The 25868-nt window shown below is 39.9% G+C and overlaps 1 long non-coding RNA gene across 1 annotated transcript in view; it reads right to left on the bottom strand.

The window, feature by feature from the left end:
• Nucleotides 1-16728: 16728 nt before the first annotated feature.
• LOC140986188 (uncharacterized) overlaps nt 16729-25868 on the bottom strand; it is a 60650-nt gene continuing 51510 nt past the window's right edge. The window contains exon 3 of the long non-coding RNA XR_012176902.1: nt 16729-16790. This is a non-coding gene — a long non-coding RNA (uncharacterized lncRNA). The remainder of the gene's footprint in view (nt 16791-25868) is intronic.

Here is a 25868-nt window from a genome sequence, read left to right as displayed (position 1 = left end):
ATTACCACCCGGGTAAGGCAAATAAAGTGGCAGATGCATTGAGTCGAAAAAACCTTGGAAAGATAAACTTATCCTCACTGTCAATACAATCAGGACTTTGAGAAACCATCAAATTAAAGCAAGTTCAAGACACCTCCATCCTTAAGATTAAAGAACAAATTCAAGAGAGAAAGCTTCCAGAGTTTCAAATTGACGAAAACGGTATCCTTTGGATGAAAGGACGGTTGTATGTGCCCGATATCGATGGAATTCGAGAATAAGTAATGACTGAAGCACATAAATCAAGATTTTCAATACATCCAGGAAGCACCAAAATGTACCGAGACTTGAAGAACAATTACTGGTGGAATGGAATGAAGAAAGACGTAGCTGTCTTTGTTTCCAAATGCCTAACCTGTCAACAAGTCAAAGCAGAACATCAAAGGCCTGGAGGACTTTTACAACCATTGGAAATACCAACATGGAAATGGGATAACATATACATGGACTTTATAGTTGGACTACCAAAATCAAGACAAGGTCATGATGTAATCTGGGTAATCGTTGACAGATTGACCAAGTCTGCCCATTTCTTGCCAGTACGAATGAATTATAATTTGGATAAATTAGCCACTTTGTATATGGACAACATAGTGAGACTACATGGAGTTCCAGCAAGTATACTGTCTGACCGAGATCCAAGATTCGTATCAAAATTTTGGAAAAGTTTCCAAAAAGCTATGGGAACAAAGGTTACTCTCAGCACGGCTTATCATCCTCAGACTGATGGTCAAACTGAAAGGAGTATTCAAACCCTCGAAGCTATGCTGAGAGCATGTGCACTGGATTTCTCTGGAAATTGGAATGAACAGTTACCCCTGATTGAATTCGCCTATAACAACAGCTATCATAGTAGTATCGGGATGGCTCCGTATGAAGCTTTGTATGGAAGAAAGTGTAGATCGCCTCTATATTGGGTCGAAGTTGGAGAAAAAGCTGTTACCGGACCAGAACTTGTGCAAATAACCGTTGACAAAGTAGCTGTGATCAAAGAAAGACTTAAGGCAGCCCAAGATAGACAAAAGAGTTGGACCGATTTGAGAAGAAGACTGTTTGAATTAGAGATTGGCGAAAAGGCTTATGTCAAGATCTCTCCTATGAAGGGAGTAGTTCGATTCAGTAAATCCGGAAAATTGAACCCGAGATATGTGGGACCGTTCGAGATACCGGAGAAGGTAGGAACCTTAGCCTACCGATTAGCATTACCACCTGATATGTTCAGGATACATAACGTTTTCCACATTTCTCAGCTGAGGAAGTATGTCCCAGATCCGAATCATATACTCAAAGTTGCACCACTGATGATTGAAGGAAACCTCAACGAAGAACTCAAATACGAAGAGGTCCCTACCCGAATAGTGGACTCAAAAGACAAAGTGTTGAGAAACCGGACAATACCTTATGTCAAAGTACAGTGGTCAAATCACACTGAAAGGGAAGCAACATGGGAACTCGAATAGAAGATGCGATCACAATACCCTCATCTATTCGAGAAATCAAGCTAATGCAAGTTTCGAGGACGAAACTTTCAATAAGGAGGGAGGGATGTGAGAACCCGAGATTTTACAATCCGAAGCAAATCAAATTTCAGTAAATTTAACTCGAAGAAACAGCTTCAAAGCTCGGAGATTAACTCAATGGGAGGCCAAGCTGGAAGTAACTGCATCCATTGAAGTACTGTCATGGGAGGAATAAAACCCCAGCTCAAGGACTCAATTCGTCAGCTCAAAGCAGCTCAACCAATCTTGTCCTAACAAGAACAAAAAGGGAGCTACAAGATGAGCCAAGAGTTTGGACAAATTAAATATGCAAGAAATAACCGTTGAGTTAACCCATGAAGGAGCTGCGGGAGGAGCTAAGAGCTAGGACATAATAATGATGCAAGAAGTGACCCTTTAAAAAATCAAGGTGACTCTTAAAGCTTACATGGAAATTTGGAGTGCAATAATGGTTAGCATGGGAATTGAAGAATGCATGGAAAAGTGAAGTACAATTATGGCCAATCTTGGAGACCAAGATTTCGGCCATGATGGGGCTAGGGGGAAAGATTTTTTTGTGCCTATAAATACTACCCATTAGGTTGAGAAAAAGGCATCCCAAAAGCAAGAGAGAAATTAGGTTTTCTTTTTTTTCCTCACCCTACAAAATTTCGGCCACCCCCTTCCACAAAACTCTCCAAAATTCGTCCAAGGTAAGGAGAAGTCGAAGCCGAAGTGCTGTCGAAATCATGACTCGGTCTACTCGAAGTTATAATCGAAGTGCTGCTCAATTAGAGATCACAGTTGTTGAAATAGCGTCGAAGTGCTGCCCAATTTCAACAAGAAATTTCCTTCAAAATACAGTAAGTGGGCTTTTGGTTTACGTAGCTTCTTTCTAATTTTAAACTTTAATATAAATAATGTGACATGCATGAAGGTGTGTCCTTTTTCGAAAATACTAGTATGTTCTGTTTAAAATTTGGATCGATTATGTGTTTTGTTCTGTGCTTCGAATTCCTTGATTCCGCTGTGTCAGTAGGAAAATTCTGAAATCTGAATGTCTGAAAACTAATGTCTGTTACTTCTGATTTCTGTTGCACTGTTACGATTCGAATTTGAAATGAGACTAGAATTGTAATTCTGTCTAGCCCCCATTGGTGGGTATAGAACCATGTTCTAGCCCTCATTGGTGGATATAAAACCAAGTTCTGTTCTGGCCCCCATTGGTGGGTATAAAACCATGTTCTGGCCTCACCCCTTAGAGGACTAACATATTGGGGACAATTTGACCATGGAAATGAGATGAGTAACAGTGTGTTTTGCCTGTTCTGAAATGATATGAATTGCCTCTGTTTTGTTTTGAATCATTTGATAAGTTCCGCCTTTTATTCGTTTCGTTTCTGTTGTGTAAAGATAAGAATATTGAGTTTTGAAAGTATGTTAAAAGAAATTTTTAAAGAATTAAATTCTATATGTATCTTTGGAATCGATCGACCCCCACTTGCTGAGTGTTTCCCAAACACTCACCCTTTACAAATTTCAGATAAAAATGAAGAGCAAGTGAACGAGGAAGAACAAGAAACGTTTTGGGGATGGTGATTGGATTTCAAGATCAGGAAATCGAGAATTTGTACTCTTTTCATTTGTTTAGTTTCTGCAAACTCTGATATAAAAGTTTATTCCTTTGTCATTGTAAAACAATACTCTATTTATGAAAAAGACTGGTTTGATTCGATCCGAGGCTTTATTGTTTTCAATATAATTGTTTAACAATGCCGGATGTCACCAATGCTTCGGACTCGGGGCGTGACAACGACTGTCCTCACTGTACCAAGATGAGTCTTTCCAGCGTGCTTATGTCCTCACTCACATGCACTCTAAGAAACTTTCCAGGGGGTCACCTATCCCCGAATTGCCCTAAGTCAAGAACGCTTAACTTTGGAGTTCTTATGTGATGAACTACAGAAAGAAGATGCACCTTCTTGATACGAGTAGTATATATCAAATCTTTTAAGCCTTCCTCAACTGCACAGTCCCATACCTGAACAGTTTCAGAATCCCTCTCCTTCCGGTGTAAGATCGGTTCATTCATGTTCCCTCCGTCTAGAAGCCTGCCAAGAGCAGCTAATTTTCCGTGCAGCCTCAAGGCACCGGCGATCACTTCCCGCCCTCTTCGGCCCCGGGGTGCCCACCTGCTTCCGCTTGGTTCGTCCCCAAACCACACCGTACTAGGAGAGGTCGGCTCTGATACCAACTGTAACGTCTATCGTTTTAAAAGTGCGGAAATATATATATATATTTTTTTATAAAGCTCACTTTTTAAAAATAAGCATTTAAATAAATTGTATGCATGCAATCCTACTTAAAAATATCTTTTAAAAATAATCATAAGTAAATACCAATAAAAATGTAATGAAGTAAAAACGAGTAAAACCCTAACATCAAGTAGTAACATAAAACAGCGTATAAAATGTTCATATCCTCTCAAATCGTAAAATCATAAGTGTGCGGAAAAATATGAGGTCCTCGGGTCTTTTCGCCCACCAGGTCTGCCTACTCAGAGTCCAGCACCTCCAGTCCCCTCGACATCGAACTCACCTACATCACACACGCCTAGTGAGTCTAAAGACTCAAAACACCTGTACAATAAATAACAAGTACATATACAAGGCATACATCAGTGAAAAATAAAATACTAAACCTACCTTTCATGAATTTTAAAAGCGTAATATAAACATGTCGTGTAAAATCATGACGTGTCAAAACATCTCATAGTCAATCATCATTCATCATTTATCATTTCCATTGGTTGAATTCAGTTCATTAGAGGTGACTATCGTACATTATCATTTACGATGGATCCATCATACCTAGTACCGCGGTACCCGACGGTTGTCGGACATCAGTGACATGATTACCCATCCTCTATGCCTAGGCCTCATCATCATCATTTACATATACGTCTTATGCATTTACATATACTTCGATAGCCACAACTAATTCTCATCATTCAAAACATCATCATTTCATCACTTATAAAAAATCATGCACATATGCAATTTTCTTTAAATCCAAGCATGCAACGTATATTTTCATAAAATCTTCAACAAAATCGTGATCATGATGCATAAACATTTAAAATATGGTAAATTGTGCTTAGGGCGCTGCAAGGACCCAAAATCTCACCCCGGGTGTAAAATGACCATTTTGCCCTTGGAAACCCAAATTGGCCATTTTACTCCTGGACCTCTAAAATTTGACCCGAAGCTTACCAAACTCCTTAAAATATACCAAAACATATTTTTAAGCATCCCTAGACTTAAAATCGAGCCCGATACAAAACTTAATTGATTCGTTTTAAAACATGGACTGGAGTCCCGATTTTAACCCGAATCGACTCGAAACATAACCAAATTCCTCCCAACTTTACCCATGCCTAAAATACATCTCACCAGCCTCTAAACAACATTTTCCAGCCACTAAAACACACGAAAAACAAGTCAGAAGTTGCTGGAAATTTCGTTCAAGCCTCAATCGAAAAACCCTAGGTGCTAAACCCTCCATAATTTCGCTCCTAACATGAGACCGAATGGACCAGCTTCTATCCAACCTCCCCTGGACCACCCTAGGATGCTACGGGACCGAAACAACCTAACGACAAAATCCCATGCAAGCCACGAAGCACAACTCCTGGCTAGACCTCAAACAAAGCACCCCGCGACTCCTACTTTAACCAAGGCTCCCACCATTCTTACACCACTCCTAGCAGCGAACGACCACCCTAGAACTTGACTCCGACCCACCAAAGTCTGGTCCATGGATCGTAATGGTTCACCCCGCCACCAGCTACACGCATACATCTGAGCACCCAACCCGAGCGCATCACCCGATCGCGTCTCAGCAAAGCACCGCACAGGCCCTCCCTCCATTCGCTTAAACTCAGACACCAGCCTCAAGACACACTCTTAACACCATGAACAACCCTTAGCAAACACCGTAACAGCAGCCCTCGCAACCATTACAAGAAAACGTGAGCAACATGCGAGAAACCGAATTTTTTCATGTTAAACTTTTCTAAAAATGGAAGCATGATGTAGATCATAGAATTCTCATACAAATATAATAAAATCAGAATATTTAGTATGTGTATGAAGAGAAAATGAAAATACAAGCGTGCCTTTGATGTATTTGCGCGAGAAGATCAAAGATCGAACATCGGGAGAGCGTCGGGGAATTTTCTCTTGCAAGAAGATGCAAAATCCGAAGCCTTGCTGCTATGGGGTGCTGAAAACCGTGAGAATCTAATAGGGGAAGGGGGAGGTGTCGGCTGGTCTAGAATGAAATAGGTTTAGTGTTGGTTAAGTATTTGTTAAATAGATAATCAATAGATAATGGGCCCTAAACTATCAATTAAAAGTTTAAAAAGATATTTAAGCCCAATAAGCTTAAAATTAGGCCCATTAAGTCCAAACGCATCCCCGAAAAATATTTCGTGTTGGCAAGTTTTTGAAAATAATACCCGAACCCTCAAAAAGTTCTCCGTTTCGATAAAATTTTCGTATCGGATAAAAATAAAATCATGAGGGTATAAATACCTAATAAAGCCCATTTTTGAAAAATACACTTAAGAATACCTTAAATTAATTAATAAAAATTAATCATGTAATAAAATCATTTTCTTGATATTTCCTCGGTCTCCGTTCCTCGTTCGAGCGCGAAATGCACCTAGGAACCCTAATGCATGAACATTTAAAATTTCATGAAATAAATTTTATCATGCAATAATTATACATAAAATACAAAAAAATAATTAAACACATAATTTAAATAAAAATCCTAGATTGCATGCATTCAGGTTTCGTGATTTAAATTTCTGGACCTTACAGATAGAATACTAAGTCAAAGGGGGGAAAAACACCTGCCCAGGAAGCCCAACAGGTACTAAAAACTTTTCGACAATAGAAAAACTTAGATATCCAGAAGGGTGACGATACTTCAAAATAGTATTTTATATTACAAGACGAAGAAATTATGTAATGTCCAGGAAATTCGAGCTACGTAACCTGACTGCATGCAATATAGTGTTTTACTAAAATATGTGTTTAATTGTTTTATTGCATGATTATTCCATGTGTATGTGGTTTAGTTCATGGTTTACTTAGTTTTATGCATTAGGGCTTTAAGTTGTATTTCACGCTCGAACGAGGAACAAAGATCGGTGATATTTAGGAAAAATATTTTTATTAAATAATTTTTTTAAATTATTTAATATTTGGTGTAATTAAGTGTGATTTTCGAAAATGGACCTTGGTTGATATTTTTACTCACCGGGTCATATTTTTAACCGGTACGTAAATTTTAGCAAGTCGGAGGACTTTTTGAGGGTTCGAGCAATATTTTAAAAAACATATATAAACGAAATATTTTTCGAGAGTATTATTGAGCTTGATGGGATTATTTTATTGTTTAATGGGCCTAAAATCCTTTTAACCCCTTTAATTTTTATTAAGGGCCCTTTAGTGCATAATTATGTAACTTAAACAATACATTTTAAAAACCATAAACCTACCTACACTCCTTATTCATTAGCTCCTCCTTCGTTTTTCTCTCAAACTTTTCAAGTAACCCCTCCCCGTCTCTCCCGTGCACGTTCTATGCAATGGTTTCGATCGTTTATTCGCAAAGACACGTCATAAATCCTTATTTTCTCATCATTCATGCTAATATATGCTGATTTGTGTGTGTTTTCATGAGGAGTGTTTAAATCTTTTATGTTGTATCGTTTGTTCATCGTTTGTCATGAAATATGCATTTGGTGACATGTTACTCACGGTTTTTGTTGTTTTCATGAAAGGGGCTGCTGATTTGTGATGCTAGGGGACTGAACACGTCGAAGGTTATGGTATCTAAGTGCTGGAGTCGAGGGTCGGTAGAGATAAGTTGAAGGCCGATGGGTTTGGTGTAGGGTAAGGCTCGATATGGCTAGAACGGGGGGAAAGGGATGGGAGCAGCATGCAGGGTGTAGAACTTGAAAAATCAGATTACGTATAAGCCATGCATAATTGCTATTATTTAAATTAAAAATGAATTTTTATAAATATATGAAATGTTTAATTCATTTTTAATAATTTTGAAGTCATGATTATTTATTTTAAAAGTAGATGTTAAGTTTACCTGACAAATACGCGAGGCCGGACCGGAGTTTGGAGATTTGAGATAAGATTAATAATAAAATTAATAATAAAAAAAATATTCCTAAATTTGATTTAAGTCAAAGAATAATTTAATTTTAAAGAAAAAGAATGTTTTGGGATTTATTAAAATAATTAGAGTTAAGTTATTAAAGTTCTTTAAGTTAATATTTAATGAAAGCTTAAATTAAAAACTGCAAACGATTGATGATGAATTAATCTAGGAATAATATATATTCCAGAAAATAAACATAGTATTTAAATACTTAAATTTGAAACCATGCAATCCCATGCAACGTTCTATTCTAAATTGTTAATTTACTAAAATATATAATGAGTGTGTTAAACTTTAAGTAATTAAAATACAAGAATTAAAACACTACTATACCATGCAAGAATTAGTGACAACTTTCGGTCAAATACTAGACAAATTCAAATGGTTAGTAACTCCCCATTCAAGGCACTTCTAAATGAACATCAAGGTGAATTCATTCCCTCATTTTAATTATTTAATTAGTAATAGAATTCAAACACAATAATACACCTTAATTCTTCCTCAATTCAATGTGCTAGCAAATAAAAGAGAACATGCAACAAGAATAAGAAAAGAATCGGCCATCCAAGTGGAGAAGAAACAATTCAAATGCCATTCAATTTCTTGACTTGTAACCTCCCATCTTAATGTATATTATGACACCTTTAACACCTCCCATAACATTCACCTTCATTATCTACATTTCCTACACCCATATGCTCGAAAATATCAGAAGGAAGCAGCTACTGAAATCGTGAAAACAGCAAAAGAAGAACAAGAAAGAAAATCCAACTCCGATTCCGCCGCTTGTCTTCGTCGTATTGATTTGTTTTGTGTCAAAACAAATTCCAGGCATGTATATATTATTCCTTTGCTCAGCAATCAAGTTATATTAGATATTTTAAATCAGTATATGTTCATAAATCAAGTGACAAAACGCATTTTGACAGCAAAACTCTTGAAAATCTGTACAGCTTCTCGGCCAATGGTATGTGCTTCACGTTTTAGTGTATTGTGTTGTTGACAGGGGTTGCTCGATTCCAGGCATACACGGCTGCTTATAGGCATGATTTAGAGTGTGTTACGGTGTTATTAGTCCATTGGTTTACATCCATACACTCACAATTAATGAAATGATAGCAACTTTTTCTAAGGGTGCAGAATTGAACCACGTTTTTTTTTGTTCTTGGTTGGTTAAGGAGTGAGTTCGAATCATGGCTGTCCTAGGGACTATAGCTATGGTTAGAACCCTCCCTTAACATGTCTGGGACGTGACCAAGGTGTCCTTTCCAAGCTTGATTCACGGATCTTTCAGATTTTTACATAACCACGACAGGAGCCCTTCGGTTTTAAATTTCTGATTTTCTGTATGAGTATGGTTTCGGTTGGTGGGTGTTGAATGGATTGTAGTTGGCTTGTAGCCCATAACCACAGTTCATACAACACTCCATCATGTTTAGATCGAGCCATGGTCAATCAAATGGGCACTGGAACGACACAAGACAATGAAACCATTCAATACATCCCATTGCACAGAATTTGGGTTCTCGGCTAGTATGTTTCAATGTCCTAGATGTTAGATTGGTTTTTGGTTGGCTTTTAGCCCTTAGCAATGGTTCAAGTCATGCCTTAGGATGTTGGTAAGAGTCTCGGTTTGATGGTTCAAGCCAAGAGCCATGATTTTCAGTGTTTACTTAACATATACACAAACTGCCACTGCTGCATTTTTACAGCAACTGTGAGTTCGGTTCATGAGGCTGGTGTGAGTTCTTGGTTGGATTTTAGCCCATGGCCTTGGATTGGACACTACCTTAATGAGTTAGGAAAGTAGTGTTTTTGGCTGTTTGTGATTTGGTCGAGTTTAAAGGTCGTACGAGAATTTACGGTGAAAGGTGCCAAAATGACTCTCGAAAGAGTGTTTTATGTTTTTGGATTCCTTTCACCCATTTTTGTGTTTTACAGTTATTATTCATATTTTTCAGTATGTTTGGAGTATTTTTAATCATGGTTAAACGTCGGTTTAACGTTGGTTCGGTTTGGTACGAAGCCATGATTGAAAAATTAGGTTGTTGGTCCTAATCGTCTCGTTTTTTTTTTTATTCGGTTGTCAATTTTGAACAAAGATAAGATTATTTCCATGTGTCACATATTAGAATTAGGTTGCAGCAAGCCTGGGAGCGATCCAACTCATCCGGTAAAATTAAGGTTATAATTATATTACGTGCATCAAATATAAAATGTTTTATTTTTAGATATATGCGATATGTCTTGTGGCCACCTTATGTTTATGGATTTGGAAGTCGGTGGGCGCAACCGAGGACCTCTCCACCCGGTGACTTACGACCGGTTTACGATTACGTATGGGTACGGATATCCAGTCCAAGGGCTGTGGTGATCTCTAGCGTCCAGTATACTGTGGTTTAGTCTGATCAGGCGCTCACGTTATGCTATGGGCCACTTGCTTAGAAACATTATCTCTACCAGAAAATTATGATATGATATGACAAAGCTCTAATGAGCAAAGCTTTTACTTATGATTTTCATATATGCATGTAGTTATAATTATTCATGATACGACTTTCACTGTACGCTTTACGATACAATATTTTTACGTTGCATGCGATTTTATGATATATTTATTTGTTATTCACGATATATAATGTTGAGTCTTTAGATTCACTAGACTTGATTGTTGTAGGTACTGATGAGGCTGAGGCCGAGGCAGAGGCCGGAGACCAGTTAGTTGGCTTGAGGCAGCGGTAGTAGGAACCCGAGGACCTCATGTTTTAGTTTATGCATTTTCTTATGCTCAATCTCAGTTTTAATACGTTGGATATATTTTTAAGTTGTTGTTTGAAAACAATATTTGCTTCCGCTGTTAATTTAAAGTTAAAATTATTTACATGTTTATTTTATAAATGAGGCAATATAATTATTTTATTATGAAAATTTTTAATAATTCCGCTAAAATATGAATACAAAATACGGGCCTTTAAACAGGGGTTCGGTCCAGGCCATGGTTCAGACCCTGGTGGGTCTATGTCAAGGCTAGGAAAGGTTCATGGGCTGCTGGTCGTGAGGATAGGGACGATGCGAAGGGTATGTGGAAGGTCAGGGTGAATTTCGGACAAGCCGAGCAACTCGCGTGCATGGAGCTGTAGGCATGGGTTTGGTTGGTCCAGTAGTGAGCCCACGGCTTGATCTGGGTAATAGGATAGTTGCTTGAGGGCTGGACATGTTGCTTTTTGTTCTATGATTGAATTCGAGGCCGTGGGTGCGACTAGGGTTAGGGCTCATACGTACAGATTTTTCCAGCAAGTTTCAGCCGAGATTAGGGGGTTCAAAATAGCTGGAATTTGGTTGGTTAGGGGCTGGTAGGGTGTGTTTAAGTTGTGGTTCAAGTTTGGAAAGATTTGGTTGAGTTTCGAGCTGATTCGGATTAAAACCGGGACCCCAGTCCAAGTTTTAAAACGAATCGTATAAGTTACTAAACGGGCTAGGGTTTACATCTAAGAAATGATTCTAAGTATGTTTTGAGGTGTATGGTTGGCTTCGTGTCGAAATTTTGAGGTCCAAGGGTAAAATTGTCAATTAGGGCTTCCAGGGGTAAAATGGTCATTTTGCTCCCATGTCAAGTTAGCAGTCTTGGCAGTGCCCTGATCACAAAAATTTCATGTTTTAAATGTTTCTGATATCACGAACATGACTTTTATGGAAATATGAAAATTACCCTACATGCTTGATTTTAAGGAAATTTGCATATATGCATGATTTTTATAAGTGATGAATACGATGACATGTTTTTGAACGAAATGAGTTGGTTGTGACTAAATGATGATATGATAATACGATGACATGTAAGGCCAAGACTAAATGGATGGATAATACTGTCGCTGATGTCCTCGCCGCCGGGTATCACGGTTATATGTAGATGGATCTATCGACTAATACGATGATACAAAAGTCACAACTAATGAACGGAATTCAAATAAAGAAAATGAATACATATATGCCGATATGTTGAGACATGTTTTGGACACGTTATGCTTTGACATGATATGTTTAAGTTCATGCTTTTAAATCATGAAATGTATGTTGATTATTGAAGGATCGAGTGTGCTAGTGCCTTTGAAGTCATTTCGAACACTATGTGCTCCAATGAGCTGCAATAGCTCGTGTTCTAAGAATGTTAACACCGATGAATTAAATCGAGTTTGGTTTAAAACCAAGCAGAAAAAACTCGAAGTAATCCTTCGTGAAGAAGACTGTTATATTAGAAAACATTTTAACTTATGTAAACTGAATAACTGAAAAGTTGTAGATTAGTTTTTGCATTCATCAGTTCGGTTATGGTGACAACTGAACTGACTGATACTCTAACTGATCCAAACAGTTTGAAAACAATACTTAATCAGTTAAATACACAAGATATGTTTATGGATGTTCGGAGTCTTCAACTGCTCCTACGTCACCCCTTCTACAAACTCGGGTAGGATTCACTAGAATACTTTGATTTATACAACTACTTGTACAAACCCACCCATCTTAGGACTTACCCACTGCCTAACTGTGTCACGCCCCGTGTCCGAAGCGTCGGTGACATCCGGCATTGTTTAACAATTACTTGAAAACAATTAAGCCCCGTATCGAAATGCCAAAAATCAGTCTTTTTCATAAATTAAACATTGTCTTTACATTGACAATAGAAATAAAAAATACATCAGAGTTGAAAATGCGAAAACTGAACAAAAGAAAATAAAGTCTTGATTTCTTGTATCCTGCTCGTCGACTACCATCCCCAGAAGGCTCCCTGTTCCTCCTCATTTAGTTGTTCTTCATTTTTATCTGAAATTTGTAAGGGGTGAGTGTTTTGGGAAACACTCAGCAAGTGGGTAGTCGATCGATTTCCAATGATACATATAGAACTTATTCTTTAAAACATTTCTTTAACAAACTTTCAAATCTTATTACTTTTAACTTATCATAACATAAACGAATTGAATATCAGACAGAAGTTAACAGATGATTCAGAGCATTTCAGAAACAGATCAGATCAATTCAGAACGGACACAACACTATTACTCATCTCATTTCCATCATCAAATTGTCCCTAATATGTTAGTCCTCTAAGGAGTGATGCCAGAACATGGTTTTATACCCACTGATGAGGGCCAGACAGAACATGGTTTTATACCCACCAATGGGGGCCAGACAGAATTACAATTCTTGTCCCATTTCAAATCAATTCATAACAGTGCAACACAGAATTCAAATTTACCAGACAAAACTTATCAGAGTTTCAGATATTAGAATTTCAGACAGATTCAGCGGAGTCAAAGAATTTCGAAGAACAAACAGAGCATATCATCGATCGAAAATTTTAAAAGAATAGACTGACATTTTCGAAAATAAGGACACACACATGTATGTCATGATATTTATATTCAAAGTTTAAAATACAAGAAATTACATAACAAAAACCCACTTACCAAATTTGTAGGTATGATTTGAAATATGTAGACTTTCGAATTAAGTTTCCCCTCGAAATTTGGACAGCACTTCGACGTAACTTTGACAAATGATGTCTCCAATCCAGCAGCACTTCGACACAGAATTTTAGCACTCGATTGCACAAACTTCCTTCCTCCTTGTTGGATCGGCAGAGAGCTTTTGTGGCGGGGGAGAGCCGAATTTTTGGTGCCTTTTTGGTATGATTTTCCATCATCCATAGTGTCCTATTTATAGGTGAATTAGTGACCTTTCCTTTGCCCCCTTGGACGTCAACTTGAGCCCCAAGCCATGCCATGAATGTGGTCAAAGGTATGCCAAGCACCAAGAGTCATTTCCTGCACCGTAATTGTGTCCTAGTCCCTTAGCTCCTCCCTCAGCTCCTTCATTAGTTTTCTCAATGGTCATTTCTTGCATACTAAGTTTGTCCAAACCCTTAGTTCTTTCATTGGTTTTCTCAAATGTCACTTCTTGCATAATAAGTTTGTCCAATTCTTTGGTTCATCTTTAAGCTCACTTTTTGGTCTTGTTAGGACAAGCTTGGTTGGGCTTCTTTGAGCTGAAAGATCGAGTCCTTGAGCTGGGTTTTACTCCTCCAGTGACAACACTTCGATGGATGCGGTTACTTGCAGCTTGGCTTCTTGTTGAGTTAATCTCCGAGCTTTGAAGCTACTTACTCGAGTTAAGTTAGCTGAAAATATAAGTTCATATTTGGGTTTTATAGTTAGAATTAAAGTTGTTGAGCTTAGTTTAAGCTAAATTTCAAGTTTGTATTTCTTACATGATTCGCTTCGGATCGGAAAATCCCGGGTTCTCACATTCCTCCCTCCTTATTGAAAGTTTCGTCCTCAAAACTTGGATCAGCTCTATCTTTTAAACAAATGAGGATATTGTGAGCGCATTTTCTCTTCGAGTTCCCAAGTGGCCTTTCTTTCAGTATGATTTGACCACTGTACATTGAAAAATGGTATTGTCCGGTGTCTCAACACTTGATCTTTTGTGTCCACTATTCGAATAGGGACTTCTTCATATTTGAGTTCTTCATTGAGATGTCCTTCAATCATCAGTGGCGCAACTTTGAGTACATGACTCGGGTCTGGGACATATTTCTCCAGTTGCGAGATGTGGAAAACATTATGTATTCTGGACATATCTGGTGGCAAAGCCAGTCGGTAGGCTAAGGTTCCCACTCTTTCCAGTATCTCGAACGGTCCCATATACCTTGGATTTAACTTTCTAGATTTACTGAACCGAACCACTCCTTTCATTGGTGATACCTTGACATAAGCCTTTTCACCGATTTCTAATTCCAACGATCTTCTCTTCAAATCGGCTCAGCTCTTTTGTCTATCTTGAGCTGCCTCGAGTTTTTCCTTGATTATGGCTACTTTGTTAACGGTTATTTGAACAAGCTCTGGTCCAGTAACAGCTTTTTCTCCGACTTCATCCCAATATAGAGGCGACCTACACTTTCGGCCATACAAAGCCTCATATGGAGCCATCTCAATGCTACTGTGGTAACTGTTATTATAAGCAAACTCTATCAACAGTAATTGCTCACTCCAATTTCCATGAAAATCCAGCGCCCATGCCCTCAACATATCCTCGAGGGTTTGAATTGTTCTTTCAGTTTGGCCATCAGTCTGAGGATGACAGGCTGTGCTGAGAGTGACTTTGGTTCCCATGGCTTTTTGAAAACTTTTCAAAAATCTAGATACAAATCTTGGATCTCTGTCAGACAGTATACTTACTGGGACCCCGTGTAGTCTCACTATGTTGTCCATATACAAAGTAGCTAGTTTATCTAGGTTGTAAATCATCCGCACCGACAAGAAATGTGCAGACTTGGTCAATCGATCAATGATTAACCAGAACCCATCGTGCCCTTGCCTTGATTTCGGTAGCCATACTATGAAACCCATGGAGATGTTATCCCATTTCCACTCCGGTATTTCCAATGGCTGTAGAAGTCCTCCAGGCCGTTGATGTTCTGCCTTGACTTGTTGACGGGTTAGGCACTTGGAAACAAAGGTAGCCACGTCTTTCTTTATTCCATTTCACCAGTAATTATTTTTCAGATCCCGGTACATTTTGGTGCTTCTCGGATGTACTGAAAATCTCGATTTATGTGCCTCCTCCATAACTTTTTCACGAATCCCATTGATGTCTGGCACATACAGCCGTCCTTTCATATAAAGAATACCATTTTCATCAATTTAAAATTCTGGGATCTTTCCCTCTTGAATTTGTTCTTTGATCTTGAGGATAGAGGAATCTTGACTTTGCTTCAATTTGATGGTTTCTCGAAGGCCTGATTGTGCTGATAGTGAAGATAAGCTCACTTTCCCAAGGTTCCTTCGGCTTAACACATCTGCCACCTTACTTGCCTTACCTGAATTGTAATTGATTGACAAATCATAATCCTTTAGCAGTTCCATCCACCTCCTTTGCCTCATGTTTAATTCCTTTTGGGTGAAAATGTACTTGAGGCTCTGGTGATCAGTAAACATTTCACATTTTACTCCATAAAGATAGTGCCTCAATATTTTGAGCGCAAACACAACTGCAGCTAACTCAAGGTCATGAGTGGGGTAATTCTGCTCATACGGTTTTAATTGCCGTGAAGCATAACCAATTACCTGACCTTCTTGCATAAGCACACACCCTAATCCTCCCTTTGAAGCGTCACTGTATATAGTGAAATTCTTGCCATCCTCGGGAAGAATTAGTACTGGTGTAGATGCGAGTTTTGTCTTCATGGTATCAAAACTTGTTTCACATGCTTCATTCCAAATAAATTTCGAATTTTTCGGGTTAAGTTTGGTGAGTGGAATGGCTATCGAAGGATCCCAGTATCTATTGTGTCCGACAGGGACCCTAGATTCACATCGTCCTTCTGGAAGAGTTTGCATACAGCCATGGGGACGAAGTTACTTTTCAGTACAGCTTTCACCCGCAGACAGATGGCCAGTCTGAGCGAGTGATTCAGATTTTAGAAGACTTGCTGCGAGTGTGACGTACCGTACTTTTTACTACTTAAAATTTGGGGAAAAATTAAAAATTTTCTCAAATAAGAAGTGAACCTTCAAAATTTTGATAAAGTAAGCTGTTCATCTCACAACCAATGTAACAAAAGATCTCAAAGTATTTTTAAACATTCATAAAACTTAAAAACAAGGCGCTCCTCGGGTTTAGCCTCCCGCTCAGTCCAAGCCAGCTCACTGGTCCACATCTCTCGTCTCCTCAAATGCATCCTCACCTACATCGATCAAATCTAGTGAGTCTAAAGACTCAACACGTATAAACTGGAAGTAACGAGTAGTATGTAATAAAACCACATGCAACTTCAAAATATAGCGTACATACTTGAAACTTGACTTGCAATTAAACTTGAACATACGTACATAATATAGACGTGCCATAACGTGAAAACTTTTCATAAACATGCTTGCTTCATACATACCTGAGCATACATAACATCATTTTGAGTAAAGGCATGTTTCAAAGCAAGTGACCCATACATAAATACGCCTGATCAGACTAAACCACAGTACTGGGCTGACAGGGAAGGTCCACTGCCACATACATGAGATCCCCGTTCATGCTTTAACTAGTGGATTGGTCCTCGTTAATGCTTTAACGCTTTCCAATCATGATCTAAACCCGTTCATGCTTTAACGAGGTGGATTGGTCCCTGGTCATGCTTTACCGCTTTCCAATCCCATACAAAAATTTGGTCACAAGACAGTTAGCATACCTCAAAAACTTAAAATATTTTCTTTGCACGTCTAAAATACTTACTTGGCGTTGAGGGATTCGTTGGATCTCGCTTGGGGCCACAGCTGCACATGCTAATATGAATTCCAACACTTGATTTGTATAACTTAGACTTAGGTATTCGTGCTCACCACCGAATCAATTAAATAGCTTATGACATTCTAGATCCCTCAAGACTTGACCTCGTTTAATAATACTAACCATGACATCAAACCCCGAAACAAACTCTAAAATGACGTGTGAACATTTTCAAAACAATAAAAAATATGAACTCACTATTTGAACTTGGAAATAAATGGAAACAAAACACTCTCACAGATGGGGGTGCGCTCGGGCAGTAACATATTACCGCTTGAGCGCCAGGTCTTCTGGAAACCTACACTCGGACAGAAAGAGTGGCGCTCGGGCGGTAAAACATTACCGCTCAGGCGCCGAGTTTTCTGAAGCTCTACTCTCGGACAGAACGAGTGGCACTCGTACGGTAATAAATTACCGTTCGGGCGTCGAGTGTACTGTACTCCGCGATTTGCATCTTAATACCCTTAACCAAATAATACGATTCGTGAACCAATCCATCCAGACTCAACCTAGGACACTATGACATTGACTCGACAGCATAAAAACGCCCCAAACGTTCCCAAAGAAACGACGCACCACACGCAACGCAATAAAACCCATGAACTCAAATTTTGACACCAAAATAGTTTTTACGACTACTCGTTCTCCCAAGTGCCTAACGACGCAAAACAAAACGTCAATAACCATCCAAACATCATTAACAACATACCTAAAGACAGCAGCGATCACCCGTCAATCCACAACGAAACCTGCAACCATAAAACTTCAAGAACACATCAACAACACAATTTTTCAGAAAACGAAGTTTGAGCAGTCCCACAAAAACTATCATATCTCACTCAATTTTTATCAATTATTTTAAATTTTATATCAAATCGAAGGTAACAAAAAGTTCTATGTTTAATATGTTGAAAGTATTCAGAAATTCTCGACCGAAAAATTGTAGTTTTTAAAAGAAAAAAAAACGTAATTTTTAGATCCAAAAACGTTCCAAATGCGATCTAAACAATTTCTGCTCAAACTCTACCCATCACACAGGTAGTTTTACGCAATACTAATAACATGATGCATAATATGACGAGATCTATGCATAAACGAAAGAATATACGTGCCTTTTGATAATCGAAAATACCGAAACAACGATACCGACGCGAGAATGAAGCGAGAGATGATCCGGGACAAACGTGGCGCGATTTTCTTGAAGAAAAACCAACGAAAACTCGTTGGAAAATTCATAGAGGGGCGGCTGCACTCTTGCTCTGGGAACCCTAGGTTTTCTTGCTCTCAAAATTATAAATTCTGAAATGAAAATGTGTGTGTGTGTTGGTCGTGTATAGGTGTGTGTAAATATGTGTGTGTGCGCGTGAGTTGTGTAGTTAAATTATGGAAAATTATTGCTTAATTAAATAATTAACTTAAAATAATAACACTCCTCAAACTTTAATAAAAATCCCTTAATTTAAAATAATTTGCAAAAGTGTTAAATATTTAAAAGAGGCTTTTAAAACGCTAAAAACTAAATAAATCATTTAAAATGCCCCTTCCTATCTTTAAAATAAAATACCACATTTTAAAATTACCAAAATCGTCACCGGTCTCTTCTACTCGATCCCGAATCGAATAATCGCCTGAAACATGAAACTCGAAAAACATTTAACGTGCATCACATAAACATAAATAATTTAAAATAATACATTTAAATAAATCGTCCAGGGCTATTACTCAATTAAAATTTAAATAAATGAATTTAGCAATTAAATAAATGCATGGGTTTTACGTGTACTGAATTTGGGCTCCACAGTTCCTCCCCCACTTATATAAATTTCGTCCTCGAAATTAAATCTTACCAAACAACTCTGGATAGCGACTCTTCATATATGCTTCAGTCTCCTAAGTGGCCTCTCTCACTGATTGGTATAGCCACCGGACTTTGACTAGTTTGGTCACCTTGTTCCGAAGCCTACGCTTCTGTCTGTCTAGTATTTGGACATGCCTTTCCTCATATGACAGGTCTGTTGCCAACTGTAACGGTTCATAGCTCAACACATGCGATGGATTAGCTAGATACTTTCTCAGCATCGAGACATGGAACACATTGTGTACACCGACCAGATTCGGCGGTAATGCTACACGATAAGCTAATGTCCCAACTCTGTCAAGAATCTCAAACGGCCCAATAAACCTTGGACTCAGCTTGCCTCTCTTCCCGAATCTCATAACACCCTTCATAGGTGCTATCTTTACAAAAACGTGATCACCTACGGCAAACTCTAGATCTCTTCTTCTCTTATCAGCATAGCTCTTCTGACGACTCTGGGCGGTCTTCATTCTGTCTCGTATCCTGACCACCACATCTGCAGTCTGCTGAACTATATCTGGATTAAGTTCTGCTCACCAACCTCATCCTAATGAATTGATGATCTGCACTTCCTTCCATACAGTGCCTCATAGGGAGCCATACCTATAGATGCTTGAAAGCTGTTGTAGTAGGTAAACTCCACTAGAGGTAGCTTCGATTCCCAAGTCCCCTGGAAATCGATCGTACTGGTTCGCAACAAATCCTCCAGTATCTGGATCACACGCTCAGACTGGCCATCTGTTTGCGGGTGAAAAGCTGTACTGAATAGCAACTTCGTCCCTATGGCTGCATGCAAGCTCTTCCAAAAGGACAATGTGAATCTCGGGTCCCTGTCGGACACAATAGAAACTGGGATTCCGTGCAATCAGACTATCTTCCTGATATAAAGCTCCGCATACTGCGTCATGGATAAAGTCGTCTTCAGTGACAAGAAGTGCGCTGATTTAGTGAGTCGATCCACTATGACCCAAATAGCATTGAATCCTCTGACTGACTTTGGCAAACCAACAACGAAGTCCATGGTAATATTCTCCCATTGCCACTCAGGGATAGGGAGTGGCTTAAGCATCCCTGCTGGCCTCTGATGCTCTGCATTCACCTGCTGACAAGTGAGACATTCTGACACAAACCGACGGATGTCTCTCTACATACCTGGCAACCAATACAAAACCTGCAAGTCCTTGTACATCTTGGTACCTCCGGGATGGATGGAATTCGGAGATGCATGTGCCTCCGACAGAATGTCCTCCCTGATGGAATCAACATTAGGCACCCACGTTCTATCTCTGTAACTCACAATACCATCTAACACTGTGTAGAGTACACTGCCCTTAGCTTCATACTTCAGTCTCCATTTATGCAACTGCTCATCTGAAGACTGGCCTGCTCGGATACGATCTAGCAAAGAAGATTGGACTGTTAGATTAGACAGCCTCGGAGCTCTGCCCTTACGATAAACTTCTAGACCAAACCTCTGAATCTCCGATTGAAGGGGTCTATGCACTGACAAATGTGCTACAACTGCCATTTTTCTGCTCAAGGCGTCTGCGACAACGTTAGCCTTTCCCGGATGGTAGCTAATTCGCAGTCGTAGTCTTTTACCAGCTCTAACCACCGTCTCTGTCTCATATTTAATTCTTTCTGAGGGAAGAAATAATTGAGACTCTTGTGATCCGTAAATATCTGACATTTCTCGCCGTAAAAGTAATGTCTCCAAATCTTCAATGCAAAGACAACGGCGGCCAACTCAAGATCATGAGTCGGGTAGTTCTTCTCATGCACTTTCAACTGCTTGGAAGCATAAGCTATAACCCGACTATGCTGCATCAACGCTGTACCTAACCCGAGATTAGATGCATCGGTGTATAACACAAAATCTCCTTGCCCTGATGGCATGGCTAACACTGGCGCTGAAATAAGAGCTTGCTTCAAAGTATCGAAGCTCTTCTGGCAATCACCACTCCACACAAACTTAGCATTCTTCTTTGTCAATGAGGTGAGTTGCACTGCTATCGACGAAAATCCCTGAATGAACTTTCTGTAGTAGCTTTCTAGGCCTAGGAAGCTGCGAATCTCTGACGCATTCTTTGGCTCAACCCATTCCTTAACAGCTGCCACCTTGCTGGATCCACTTTAATTCCACTGCTAGACACTATGTGACCCAAAAAGGCTACCTTCTCCAACCAGAATTCACACTTACTGAACTTCGCAATTAACTTGCGACACCGCAGGATCTGTAAAACAGTCCTCAAATGTTGGCTGTGCTCTTCATGGCTCTTCGAGTAAATAAGGATATCGTCGATGAATACTATGACGAACTGATCAAGGTAAGGCTGAAATACTCGGTTCATTAGGTCCATGAAAATATCTGGAGCATTCGTCAGTCCAAATGAGATCACTAAGAATTCGTAATGCCCATACCTGGTCCTGAAGGCTGTCTTGTGAATATCTGCGTCTTTCACTTTCAGCTGATGATACCCTGATTGGATATCTTTCTTAGAGAACACTGAAGCTCCCTGCAACTAATCGAACAAGTCCTTGATCCTTGGTAATGGGTATTTATTCTTGATCGTTACCTTGTTCAATTCTCGGTAATCGATACACAGCCTCATGCTCCCATCCTTCTTCTTTACGAAGAGTACTGGTGCGCCCCATGGTGAGAAACTAGGGCGAATGAATTCCTTGTCATGAAGCTCCTAGATCTGCTGCTTGAGCTCTAGCATCTCAACTGGAGCTAATTGGTACGGTGACTTAGTGAGTGACACTGTGCCTGGCATGAGGTCAATCGCAAACTCCACCTCTCTCTCTGGCGGAAGGCCTGTGACGTCATCTGGAAAGACGTCAGGAAAATCCCTGACTACTGGTACATCAGATATAGATGGAGTGGGCGCATCAGGTGTTGAAATGATGCTGGCCAAGAAAGCCTGACACCCCTTTGAAATGAGTCTCCGCGCCTGCATGCAAGAGATCATGCGAGGGAAACTCCTCCATCTAGCTGGCTCAAAGAGAAACTGCTCCATACCCAAAGGTCTTACTAACACTGACCTTTTCTGGAAATCAATAAGAACTCTGTTCTTTGTTAGCCAGTCCATACCCAAAATAATATCAAACTCTGGCATCGACAGCACAATCAAATCGACATACACTAGGTGGCTCTGTAGTTCCAGATCGATGTCCCTGACCACACTAGTAGCTGACAACTCTTCCCCTGATGAGACAGTCACTGAATAGTTCACGTCGAGTCCAATAGACTTGACGTCCAGGTGACTAGCGAACGTCTCCAAAATAAAAGAGTGAGTGGCCCCTGAATCTATCAAGGCCTTCATGGACACTCTCTTTATGAAAATAATCCCTGAGAGACGTTAGCACAACACAGAACTTATATCCCAAAATTCTAACCTTAACCTCATACATAATAGAAATCTCTACGCCCAGTCAACAAAATTACTAACTAGAACACTAATAATCCCAATTCAAATTCAAAACATGCATGGAAAAATAATATTGAGCTTAAGTAGAAAAGTTTACAGGTCAGTAGTGTCGTGTCTGGGTTCGCCTCCTGAGCATGCATGGAGAACACTCTCCCCTGGGTCAGCTGCCTCCACTGTGGGCACTCCTTCAACATGTGGTCACTTGCTCCGCATTTGAAACACTTGCCGGACCCGTATAAACACTGCCCCGGGTGATGGCGGTTGCACTTAGGATATTGCACTTAGGACACACTGGGAAATCACCGGGCTTCTGAGGCGTCCTCTGCTACTGAATTGGACCCTTGCCCTTCGGCGGTCCCTGATATGGCTTCTTCCCTAGCTGCCCTTGGAACGGCCTCTTAAACTGAGGTCGCTGTTGCTGCTGCTGCTGTGGAGCCTGATAGGGCCTCTTGCCCTGCATGTCCGCCTCAATATCTCTCTGGTCCTGTTCTGCCGCCAAAGCTCTAGACACGGCAACTGCATATATAGTAGTACCAGCTACTCGGACATCTCGGCGCAAGATCGGTCGCAACCCATCCATGAAATGCCTCAACTTTTCTCAGGAATAATTAGCTATTAGGGGCACAAAGTAACACCCCCTCTCGAACTTTCGCACAAACTCTGCTACGCTGCTGTCTCCCTGCCGCAGCGATATGAACTCCCTGGTCAATTTGGATTGTACTTCCTCAGTGAAGTACTTGGAGTAGAACACTTCTTTAAAATCGTTCCAAGTCAGAGTCTGCAGGTTAACTGATACTAACGCATTTTCCCACCAACGCCTGGCGTCTCCTTACAGAAAAAAAGTGGCACATCTAACCGGGTCTGCATCTTGCAGCTCCATAAAGTCAAAAATCACCTCGATGGATTTAATCCATCCCTCGGCCGCCATCGGATCGGTAGTTCCCAAAAACTCCTTCGGATCCATCCTTCGAAATCTTTCATACGCAGCCTCCGGTCGGGGCCTCGCCCCTGCGTCAGCTGCAGCTTGGTTCCCCGCAAACTGCGTGAAGAACTGCGTCATACCTGCAAGCATCTGCGCCTGCATATCCGGGGGTGGACGAGGAGGAGTGACCCTCTCCTCATTCCGAGCTCCTCTGTCCTCATCTCTTGCTTCACGGTTAACCATACGTCTAGGAGGCATACTGTACCAAAATTTCCCCAACACGTAAACCCAACATGCATGAACATAATACTAATATTATAAGATGCACTAAATTTTAATTTAAATATGCACATGCTGAAATCATGATTCAATGCTTACTACATAACATAATTTAAAACCTTAAAACTTATAGACTTGAGGTGAGACTTCGTGAGCTTCTTGTAACTGACAGTAGGCGTAACCCTTTACTATAACACCGCTCTGATACCAACTGTGTCGTACCGTACTTTTTACTACTTAAAATTTGCGGAAAAATTAAAAATTTTTTTAAATAAGAAGTGAACCTTCAAAATTTTGATAAAGTAAGTTGTTAATCTCACAACCAATGTAACAAAAGATCTCAAAGTATTTTTAAACATTCATAAAACTTAAAACATGGCGGTCATCGGGTTTAGCCTCCCGCTCAGTCCAAGCCAGCTCACTGGTCCACATCTCTCGTCTCCTCAAATGCATCCTCACCTGCATCAATCAAGTCTAGTGAGTCTAAAGACTAAACACGTATAAATCGGATGTAACGAGTAGTATGTAATAAAACCACATGCAACTTCAAAATAGAGCGTACATTACCGCTCGGACAGAAAGAGTGGCGCTCGGGCGGTAAAACATTACAGCTCGGGCACAGATTTTTCTGAAGCCCTACTCTCGGACAGAACGAGTGGCGCTTGGGCGGTAATAAATTACCGTTCGGGCGCCGAGTGTACTGTACTCCGCGATTTGCATCTCAATACCCTTAACCAAATAATACGATTCGTGAACCAATCCATCGAAACTCAACCTATGACACTATGAAACTGACTCCAATGCATAAAAACGCCTCAAACGTTTCCAAAGAGACGACGCACCACACGCAATGCAATAAAACCCATGAACTCAAATTTCGACACCAAAATAGTTTTTACGACAACTCGTTCTTCCAAGTGCCTAACGACGCAAAACAAAATGTCAATGACCATCCCAACATCATTAACAACATACCTAAACGCAGCAGCTATAGCCCGTCAATCCCCAACGAAACCTGCTGTTAGAGTAAGTGCCCGGCAAGCCAACTTGTGGCTCCGGTTTTATTGACTCTAATGTAAAACGATCTTTATTTTAAAAATATTTTATGATTTTATTCGATTATGGCATTAAACTTTATCTGTATACTCATGCAAGATGCATAGATAAAGTCCTTTAATATACAATATGTGCCATGAGGTCTGCGTCGCAACGTAAGATCATGAAACTCATTAGGAAGTGTACCATATATTCTAAACAGGTTCCTAGTCGAATCAGCCGCCTAAAACAAGGATAAAGGTCGCTCGAGCTCGAGACTATCATCTGTGATGTAAACGTCATGTATCATTGGCAAGGGCATGGAGATGTCCATTCACACAGATGGGTGATCATATGATGATGCACTGAACAATCCTCCCTCGGACTCTCCAAGTGGTTCCCACTTATCGAGTGGAATAGTCCGTAGTTATGGTTGTACACCATTAGTCCTTTGACCCGGGACAATGTAGAGGCTATACGTACTAGCATGCACTTTGATCCATTTACCGACTCCATTGAGGGTCATCAGGTGGCGAGGTTGGGTGTATTTTCGAAATACGTATGAGCAAATTCATTGTGGTCGGGGATTCACTGTTCGCCTACGGGTGAAGATATCCTATGTGATCTGATGAGTTAATAGTGCAAAGAGTCTCTGGCCAGAGCAAGAAATGTGCTTTAGGGAAAGGTGTTTTCCTAGTTGCACATACCATGACACTATTATACTCAAAGATAAATTGCATCGTTGTCAAATTCATATGCAACTCTCGATATACCAATGTTTGCAGATTCGATCGGGATATATGTGTTGAAAGGAACGTACTGTACGCTAATCATGACTAAAGGTTCTTGCAGGCACTATTAGTGATACCTAAGGGATCATGGGGCGATGCTACTAGACGCTGTTACCATAATCCGATGGGTGCAATCAGAAATGAGTTCTGACATTCTTGATCAAGGAGTTGATGAAAAGAATGGGGTTAACTAGGGTAAACCCGAATAAGAATAAATGTTATTCTAAATCACATGGAGATGTGAACCCTCGGCTAGCTGTATCCCTAAACCCTTGAGGGTCACACAAGTATCGGATTCTGTGCTCCCGTTGAGATAGTCAAATTTCAAGGAGTTAAAATTTGACGACTATAGTTTGATAGAGATCAAACAAGAAGCTTATAAAGGAGTTTATGAGCTGATTCCATAGGATGGAAGAAATGAAAGTTGGCATGATTGCTAAATAAGGA

This window comes from Primulina huaijiensis, chromosome 10 (assembly GCF_012295235.1).
Source record: "Primulina huaijiensis isolate GDHJ02 chromosome 10, ASM1229523v2, whole genome shotgun sequence".
NCBI lineage: Eukaryota > Viridiplantae > Streptophyta > Magnoliopsida > Lamiales > Gesneriaceae > Primulina > Primulina huaijiensis.
The sequence above is the reverse complement of the archived record's forward strand: the minus strand, read 5'-3'. Positions and strand labels throughout refer to the sequence as shown.